Source organism: Dipteris shenzhenensis, chromosome 18 (assembly GCF_047967505.1).
Source record: "Dipteris shenzhenensis isolate YYH24624 ecotype China chromosome 18, Dip_SZ_1.0, whole genome shotgun sequence".
Lineage (NCBI taxonomy): Eukaryota > Viridiplantae > Streptophyta > Polypodiopsida > Gleicheniales > Dipteridaceae > Dipteris > Dipteris shenzhenensis.
In genome coordinates, this window is record NC_141613.1 from 34135676 (window position 1) to 34145940 (window position 10265).

A 10265-nucleotide genomic window follows, 5' to 3' on the forward strand; every position below is an offset into this window, starting at 1 on the left:
GTATTTTTACCTTGTTTGTGTTGACTAATGATGGTATTTTTTTTACATATGTTAAATGCTACAATACATTAGGATATTTACTTATGATATTTATTCAATTTGTATTATTATTTGATTATATGTGAATACATAAGGGGCATTCTCTCATGGATACATAAGGGACATTTATCATGGATATACTTGATGAGAATTTGCTACTCAAAAAAATAAGATTACTCAAATCATGCTATAGGGTCAAAGTTTATAACATTATAGAGTCATAAGAGCCACACTGCATGAGAATTTGCTACTCATAAATAAATTGTATTAGCAATTCTAATATGATTTGCTCAACCCTACTATGCTTGTTGCAGATAATACAAAATAAGATTAACGACTATTACAGGCCACACAGGCCGAGACCACACTAGAAGATCTCATCATTAGTATCTCTTATCTTCTCGACAACCCAATCTTCCACAGACTCCACGTCTATATCCTCAACATAATTACAATGAAGAAAGAAATTCAAGTAGTCACATATTGTTTCTTTATAATCTCTTTGGGAGGCCCTTATTGTTCTTTTAGCATCTACATCAAATCGGCCATATCGAGTGCTACAATAATGTAGGTTGCTTAATAAGTCTAAGAGATCTTGTCATGCTTTTATAATACATCATAAAAGTCTTTCTCTCTCTACTATCTTCTAAGTCTCCTCCCTCTCTGTCCACCTCTATGCATCAAATTTCTCTCTCTCCATCCGTGTCAGTGGAGAGCCTTGTCAAATTCTTGCATCTCTCCTTGCTCCTTAGTCAGCAATCCATTCTTTGAGACTGACGATTCCAGACTCCACGTCTGCGACAATGCCAAGTACATCTTCACATGTCTCACATTATGGTATTGCATCTACAAGTATAACTTATTATATAAAATAAATATCTCATGATGAGAATCTAATAATTATATCATTCTTGTGTTCCATCACTTTATTTTATAGATTTCAATGTACTCAAAATCTACCGTCTCACATGTCTCACATTATGGTCTTGCATCTATCACTTCACACAATCTAGTAGTCTAGCATTCTCCAACCATCATCTTAGTGACATCTGCCTCTCCTAATTAATTATTCTAAATCTTTCCTCTCACATTATGAGTTTGCAGTTCTATAAATCCCTCTCTAGCTATTTGTCTTCTACATCTTGCTCGTAGCTTTAGAGCCAAATAATTCTTCCACTTTGCTCTCATTACCTTCCTCCTCTCCTCAAGCTTACTCCTTCCATCTTGCCAGCAGCCTTACAACAAAACACTTCTTCCACTTTTCTCTCGCTACCTTCCTCCTCTCCTCAAGCTTACTCCTTCCATCTTGCCCGCAGCCTTATAGGCCAAACACTTCTTCCACTTTGCTCTCATTACCTTCCTCCTCTCCTCAAGCTTACTCCTTCCATCTTGCCTATGGCCTTACTCTGGAACTCGAGTCTACTCCCATTATCATTCTTGCACTCATCTCATAGCCTTACTCTCGAAATCCTATTCCATCTTGCCTCACTCCCTCACTATCTCTTGTTCTTGTGGTCCATATTCCCGTAGCTTAAAGATCCATGGATCTTTTTGAAGTCATCGATTCTGTGGAGCAAGCCATTAGCACCAACAAAGAATGGATTTTCGAGAATGAGGTAAAGAGGGAGCAGAGAGAGAAAACGAGCTCCATTACCCAGGAAGAAAAGGACGAGTTTGCTACTTTGAAGCACCTAGAGAAGGAGGAGAGATAAAAAATAAGTAGGTCTACTAGCAAAATAGATAGATTACATTCATATAGGAGAGAGCTAACAGACTATCTAAGTGAGGTTACTTCGCATGTGGCTCTTGATGGGAGATTCCCACCCCAGGAACTGCAAGCCATATGGAATCAAGAAAGTGCTATATAGGAGAAAGTTTATAATTCCTTACTTCTCTTCAGTAGTTTCAACTACATTGATGATGATGAGATGAACTCAGCCCTTGAATGGGTTGAATCTAGGATATCAAGAGCAAATATTAATGCCTTCTAGTGAGGGGCTTATTGTAACTTTTGGTGTTTGTTAACACCTTTATAAATATTGTGAGAGTTTGCTTAATACTGTAACTTTTGAAGGTGTTTGTTAACACCATTATAAATATTAAGAGAGTTTACAACTACTGAATCTTAGTTTTTGGGGTAACTTATCTGTGTCATGTTAAATTTTATAAATTTAGTTTGATCTCCTTTAAAAATCTCTAAAAAATTGCTTGTTTTTATGTTTTCATCTGTGCTTTGAAGATTGGGTTTTTTCTTAAATTTTATCCAGAAACTAGTCCAAAAGTATATGTAAAAATGAATTTATACATTGACAAGTCCAAAATTAATGAAATAAGTGTTTCCTGCAAATTCCATTTCCATAAGAATTACACAATAGGCTATTTCTAGGTATACAAAATGGGTTCCTATAGGACCCACTTGCAGATCTAACCCTTTATCCTTTGAAATTCTTCTAAATTTTTTGGACTAAGGGATTTACAAATTCTCTGCAACCTATGCCTTAAAAAACTATCATCCTAGAAACATTCAATAAGGAGATTAACGGGAACCCATTATACTCTATCTATGTCTAGCTGGATTAAATTTCTCTCTGATATAATCTGTACCACATCTCTGAAAAGATCCAGGTGCTTGTGGACTGTGCCAATGACATCTATCTCATGATCAAAAATCTCATGCAACTCTGCCTCTCTACTCGAATAATGAGTAGAAGTGACGAAGTCATGGCATGCCTCGTGGGGTGTGGCCATTGGAGGTTTTTGGAAGATGACAAGAGTAGGGAGCGGTTGTGTCTAGGAGGTGAGCACAATAAAGGCTATGGTCATACCTATGGCCCTTTATATAGTTGACTTCAGACTCTTTAAAGACCTTAAAAGTCTACTATAGTTTAGGTAACAAAAACTATTACAACACTTCAAAAACTACTAATTTTATTAAGTATAAACTCATTGCTAGTACAAATGACATCACACGTAAGAAACTATTACATTTATTCAATAATAGTATGAATGGCCAAGGAACGTCCAAGCTACAAGGAGGCTTCCATTTGTTGAGCATTGATGTTCCTTTGAGTTGCCTTCTCACTATCTTCCCATTTAGTGTAAATAAAAAATCACTATGATCAAAGGTGACAACAATGTATTCACGAATGTGCTTCATGCTCCAACTATCTGTGACCTCAAGATATTGGATTTCCCCATTGAGCATATGTATCTCTACCTCTGTGGTGTCCACTACACCACAATCCATAAGTATCCATGTGCGAGAGCTAGGAGTGTGTTTGTGTGTGTATGTGAGGTAGGAGAGTCAGAGAGATAGATTGATTGGCCCATTAACATCTTTCTTTGCCTCCTATGTAGATGTCTTTCTTTCTACCAAAGTTGGAACCCTGCCTTTGGATAGTCTTACGGGAACATTTCAAGCTTTCACTTCAGACATCAGGAAGTTAATGTTCTCAAGATGGAGTCTACATATAGAGAAGGACGAAGTATTGCATCCTTGACAAAGTCTAGTACTTCTTTCTATAATTCATGTTATCAAGTACCTAAAAAAGAAGGTGCATATGGAAGCCTTCTTCCTATTACCCTCCCTAACTTTGATAGTCCAGAATGGCCTCTTCCTGATCCATTCTCTATAAATGAATTTAGAATGAAGATAATGAAGTTTACTTTCAGTTCAAAATCTATGGGTGTTAGTTGGTTCATGCCATCCATTATATTGATTAATTTTTTCAAATTAGTCTTCATCCATAAAACAAAGACCATGTGGGTATGCAAAGACCTAGCAAAGGAATTTCTTGATATTATTCTATACCCAATGTGGGATGTTAGGGAGGGTTTGCACAAGGGAGACCATTTTTTATGTACACTTACTAAAGAAATTATAGTGATAAGATATCACTTGTAGTGCAAAGTATTTGCTACATGTGAGATTCTTATAGATGCATCTCTCTCTCTCTCTCTCTCTCTCTCTCTCTCTCTCTCTCTCTCTAACACCAAACCCCCCCTGTCTCTCTCTATTAATCTATCTATATTTCCCTCCCTCCCTCCCCCTCTACTCTAACCATAACACACCCTCTCTCAAAACACATACACACATTCAATCATTGGAATTATGCACAAATGAAGCACGACATAATGAGAAAAATGACAATGTAAAAGAGAGATAGAATTTGAAGGAAAGAAAGTTTGACTTGCAGGGTCCAACTTCATGTCTCGAGCTGTGTACATGTGTTGAACCTTCACCTTAAGTTCTTTTTTTGTATTACAAAATGCAACAATGTGACCCTTCCAATGCTTCTCGTTCTTTCCTCTATCCTTTCTAGAAACCTTGAATGGACTTATTGCATATGGTTGCATTGTGACCCAAGTTATTAGCCTAGAATCTTGAGGGAGACACACATCATTTCCATCCTTCAAAATACGACCCACAAAAGATTGAATTGATATCTTTGGCCTAGGGGAAGGGGAGTACTTCACCATTGTAGAAATAATGGGAGCAAGCAAAGAGAAAGAGGTTGGGAGGAGGAAGAGGTTGAGAGGAGGAGGTTGGGAGGAGGTTGAGAGGAGGAAGAGGTTGGGAGGAGGCTGAGAGGAGGTTGAGAGGAGGAAGAGGCTACTGTGAGGAAGGTGGGAGACAATGGGGAGAGTTTGGGGAGAGTCTTGGGAGGTGATTGGGGTGGTAGGGACACTTTTGGGAAATTACAATTTTTTTAGAGGGGAAAAAAACTCCTGAATTTGGGGGCCTACCAAGAGAGGAAGGAGGGTATGGGGACCATCCAAAAGTCAAGGGGGGGAGTAAATGCCCCAAGAGGTTGTGGGGGTAAGAGGGAGGCAACTGGGAGCCTAGTGGGGACCAAGTGAGGAGGACTCTCCACCAATGAGAGGCCAATATGGAATCCTCCATTCTTCTAATTCCCAAGCCTTCCCATTGGATGGTTTGCTAATCACAAGACTAATCCAAGAGGCCCTTTTTGAGTCCCAAATTCCCCTAGTGCTTTGTTAGTATTTGTTTCATCATATGTCTTCATCCAAAACTCTTACTTATGGATCATGTACTCAAAGATAATCGATCTACTCCTCGGCACATCAATAGTGCCATGATGAAGTTTTGGCAACTTTGAGGTATCTTTCTCTATGCAAGCCTTGCAAGGTTTTTGGTGTCCAAGTTATCACCCACCAAGGCTAACTAGTCCTAAACCACCTTCATTTTGTTGAGGAACTCTTGACCTCTATGCCACCCTAAGATGTTGTTGGCATAGAAAAACAATGTTCCATGGCCTACAGTATGCTTTGAACTTATGCCTTTGATTATTTCGTGCTCCCTCATCCTCCTTCTGAATCATGCACTTCTTGCCATCGGTGTATTATTTACTTAATTCCTCACTACCTATGCTTGAGTTGGCTCTCTGTACCTAGCTTCCACCAACTAGTAATGTTGGCTAGTCTTGTGTTGTTGTCAAGGAACCACCAACTACTAATGTTGGCTAGTCTTTTGTTGTTGTCAAGGAACCACCACCTACTATAGCAGAATGGTAGGATTGCAAATTGCTTGCTTGATTGGGAGGGGATTTGTACGTAGATTCTTGATGTCATCCAACCCTACAAAAGTGGTGTCAATAGGCACCATTCATTGCACATCTATGCTGGGGGTGGAATGGTGGGCCAAGAATTGTTTGGTCTGAGTATTTAACGAATTGTTGGCATCACAATATCTAGCATGGTTTCCTTTGATGCAAGGTGGAGGGGATGGAAGAGGGATCGATTTAGGTATTGGGGAATGATTGAGAATAAATGGAATATTGAGGATATTTTTAAGGGGGTATGCTCAAAGGATTTCATACTACTTGGGGGAAAAGGGTTGAGCTAGTAGTTGCACATAGCATTCCTTAATTTGGCATCAATAGTAGAGATGATCTACATAAGTCCTACTGCTCACAATTTGTTGTCCACACTATGGCTTTGCTATGCTAGGGTAGAACCACCTCTTCTTGAAGGCACAAATCTCTTGTAGTATAAACTAATGACTCCCCAAGAGCTCTCTTTTATAGGGTTGTAAGCCCTCCAATCTAGGTAACTAGACTGCTAATTTGGTCGACTAGATTACTCCTTCAGCCACCGACAAGTCCACAAACTGGGTAGGGCCGACCTAGTTTGTATATAACTTCCTAATTATGCCATGTGAGGTTTCCTCTAGTCCTAACTTGGCTGCAAGACTTTTGACTCTACAAATTGTGATGTTAGTATTGTACTGTTGGCTAGCAGTGATACTTCCTGTGTACTACCATGTGATAGGTTGCCACTAGTCCTAACTTAGTTGCAAGACTATTGACTATGTACTTCCTTTTGTATTGTTGGCTAGTATGCAATGTACTACTAACTAGTATTGTTGCTATATGCTTGTACTATTTTTGCCTTAGCTTGCGGATGGCCAACTCTATAGTCTATACCTACTTCTCTAGTTGTCCTAGCATGGTAGCCTTTTTGAATCCCTCTACATAGGACATTATGACACCACATTCACCTATATTGCTATAGGTGTCAAGCTCGTTGCACTCCTTACTTTAGGCTAAGAAGTGGGGCATTGACCCTATTTATCCAACACCCACTCTCAATGATACAATCTAGTGGTTTGATACCCACTCTATCAAAGAATTTGCTCTAGATCACTTGCAGAAGCTTTCAAGAACAAGTCGAGGATGAAGTCATCATAGAATTATAAGTTCAAGTCCCAAACACTCTAGAGTCTTCAAAATACCTAGGCACCAACAAATCCACCTCGTTGCCTCCCTCAAAGGATAGAAACAAACCAAAATCTACAAAGTACCAATGATCCTAGGTTTGTTTCAACCCGATATCAAACTGACACAATCCAAGTTTTGGTCCTTGATTCCCTTCACAGTGAGGTCCCTTGGCTTCTCCACATTGTATCCCCACTGATAGGAATCCCTCCACCTATCTTTGGAATGACATTGTCACCCACTGGTCCTCCACAAGCACGATTGTCCTACGTTAATCTTTTAGATCCCACATCTCTACTTGTAATGCTTTGAGAAGATCATCGCCTGGTCCTCCCACAATAATGCAACTAGATCTTCAAAAAGAAGCCTTGATCTTACCTCCCACTGATCAATAAATCAAACTTGTATTTTTCACTAATTTGAAGGGTACTCTTGTAGTAGGCATTGAAAATCTCCGCAATGAGAATCTGTACAAAAGGCTTTCACCCTTCACTCTCCAACCTAAAAAACTACCATATCAAAGAAATCTATTAAATATCCAATGAATATATTGAGAATACGTACCCTAAAAAACTCGGTTTGATATTGCTTGCCACCCAGAGCAAGCTAGGTGCCCCCTAGAAGTATCCTCATCTTCCATGATTTGTGTAAACCTATATTCATGCTCCCCGTTGTGAATTCTAGCTCATCAAACACCACCTCTAAGAGAGATCCTCCACCTATACAGGTGGTATTTGATTGGTCCTCAAGTCCCAAGGCTGAGCAACACCTTCCATCCTCCACCATAGAGTCTTAACTCTATGCTCCACTCTTCACTAACTCTCACAAATAGTGTCACATTTGGGACATGGGAGTTGTCATTAGGAAAATTTCCTCTTTTACCACATTGCAAATGCCATGTTGAGACCGGTCCTCTTCCTTTGCTTGGTAGCCTTATTCTTGCAATCTTTAGCAAAATTACAAGCTTGTTGCAGTGGAAGCATTGTTTCTTATTTTTACTTTTCTTGTCAAAAGAGTCACCATCATCTTTTGAATTCTTGGCATCTTTCTTGTTCTGTGGATTCCATTTCCAATTGTTGTTTTTGGCCATGAAAGCCTTTTCATTGCCACTTACTTCCATTGTACAGCTTCATTTGAGCCCCTTCCTAAAGCAACAACAAGGCTAGTTTCTCAAACACGATTGACCTTTCCATTTTTCCAAAGGCAAGAGCTGTCCCAACTTCTACTACATCTTGGAAGCTTTCCTATCGAAAGCATGGCCAGCTCATTGCAGTCTACCAACTGCTGCTAGGTGATCACTGAGAATCTTCACTGTCATGAGCTGACTGGAACTGGAGCATCATGATTCTCCTTGTATTTTTCATCTCATATAGATCCTTTAAGATCTCCCATGCTTCATGTATTGCTTGTGCCAATCGGATATGTGATATCATAGCATTTGCAATAGTTCTCATAATCATGGAGAGGGAAACTATATCATTCACTTTTATTCCTTGAATCTATTGGGATCTGCTGGATGGTGGCGTGCCCTATAGCATCCACCACATTGAGTCATTGTCATGTTTCAACTCCATGCCTTTCATCATCTCCTAGATTTCCCTAGCCACTAGATGACTCAATCTTTACTTTTCCAATCGAATAGTTGGTTCTGCCAAACTTCAACAACAAAGTTGGATCCCATGATAGGGTGTAGGTAGCCTGACGTCCAACTCTTTTTTGTTCAAATTTGAAAATTCTAAATTTGAGAGTTCAAAATTAAAAGGTAAATATCTTCTAGTGCCTAGCTGCTGCTATGTTTTTGGATGCATGTATGATGCTTGAATATAACTAGTAGGTAGGAGGACGAATATTCTATAAAACTAGAAAAATTCAGCAAGTATTTTATCATGCCCATGTTTGTTTCAACTAGGGTCACGATGAAGACGTTTGCATTTTGCAAACCTATGGTTACATCATGGATAGGTTAGATCTTTTTAAGAGGTCACATGATGTGGCAAGCTCCCACATATATTCATCATGGATGAAGGGGATGAGTGCCATGCACCAATCAACCATTCTATTTCATGTGGACTTCTTGTGGCCTTGCTGCACATTACATAGACATGCACTCACCATGTCACTCACTCTAGGGCAGTCGATCAAATGTAGGCATTGCATCCATGGCATATGTTTTGATGAATATGGGCAGATTATGTTAATAGGAGGATGGTGCTCAAGCCACCTTGAACTTTGTGAGAAGGAAATGCAAAGCTTCTCCCTCTCACCTTGTCAGCCAGGGTTTGCTATATGTGAGGTTCATTGTGTGTTTGCAGCAATTAGTTCCTATACTTCCCTCTCGATAGTATGGAGAGCATTGTAGCCAATGATTGAAATTTTTAGATTGCATCAATTAATTGTGTGTGTGTGTTAACTTATGGGAGGCATTCATACACTACAAGACATGGTCCTCTTTTTGACGCTATCCTACCGATGCTTCACGGGCATGGGCATGAAGATCGTTGATATGGTTGGCAAGCATGGAAAGTGTTAGTATAGACGTCAAAATCTTAGTCAGTATGGTAGTCAGTATTTATGTATGTTTAGAGGTCAGTATATACTAACCCATATATCGACATACATAGCGAATACTACCAATCCTTCCACCAATTCTTGCATCAATGCTTTGACTTTTGGGTACAATTTTCCATACTGACATTTTTATAGAATGTCATTTCTGAGGGTACCAAAATAATTTTGGACCACAAGTTTGGTCAGTTGAAAGATAAAAAATATAACAATATGTACACCAAAGTTGAGATCAAAACACTCATATATTGAAGTGAACTTAACATACAAATTAATGTACAAAATGTCACTATAAAAATGTGAGGGCCAAATTACACATAGGAAGTCTCGTCAATGTCGAAACAATGAATCAATAGCATTTACATTAACGGCTTCATCTTGAGCCAACTCTTGCATGCCAAATATGTCTATCTCAAGGTTTATATTCATTTAATCACCTACATCATTATCCCGTATTGTATGTCTACCTAAGACTTGATCCTCTAGTTCATGAGCCTCTAGCTCTTCCTCTTCTTCCCCAAAGTCATGATCTCCACATTCCTCCATTATAGTGTCATTATTGTCACCTTCTTCGTGGCCCATATCATCATCTTCATCCTCTTCCGTAGATGAGGAGCAACTTGGACCATGTACCACCATCTTGGATCCAAACGATCCAGATGAAAGACCACCTACGTTGAAGATACAAATTAGGTAATCTCTTTGGGAGGCCCTTATTGTTCTTTCAGCATCTGCATCAAATCAGCCATACCGAGTGCTTCGATAACATAGGCTGCTTAAGAAGTCCAAGAGATCTTGTCGTGCTTTTATAATACATTGTAAAAGTCTTTCACTCTGCTATATTTTGAGTCTCCTCCCTCTCTGTCCACCTTTGTGCATCTAATTCCTCTCTCTCCATCTGTGTCAATGGAGAGCCTTGTCGAA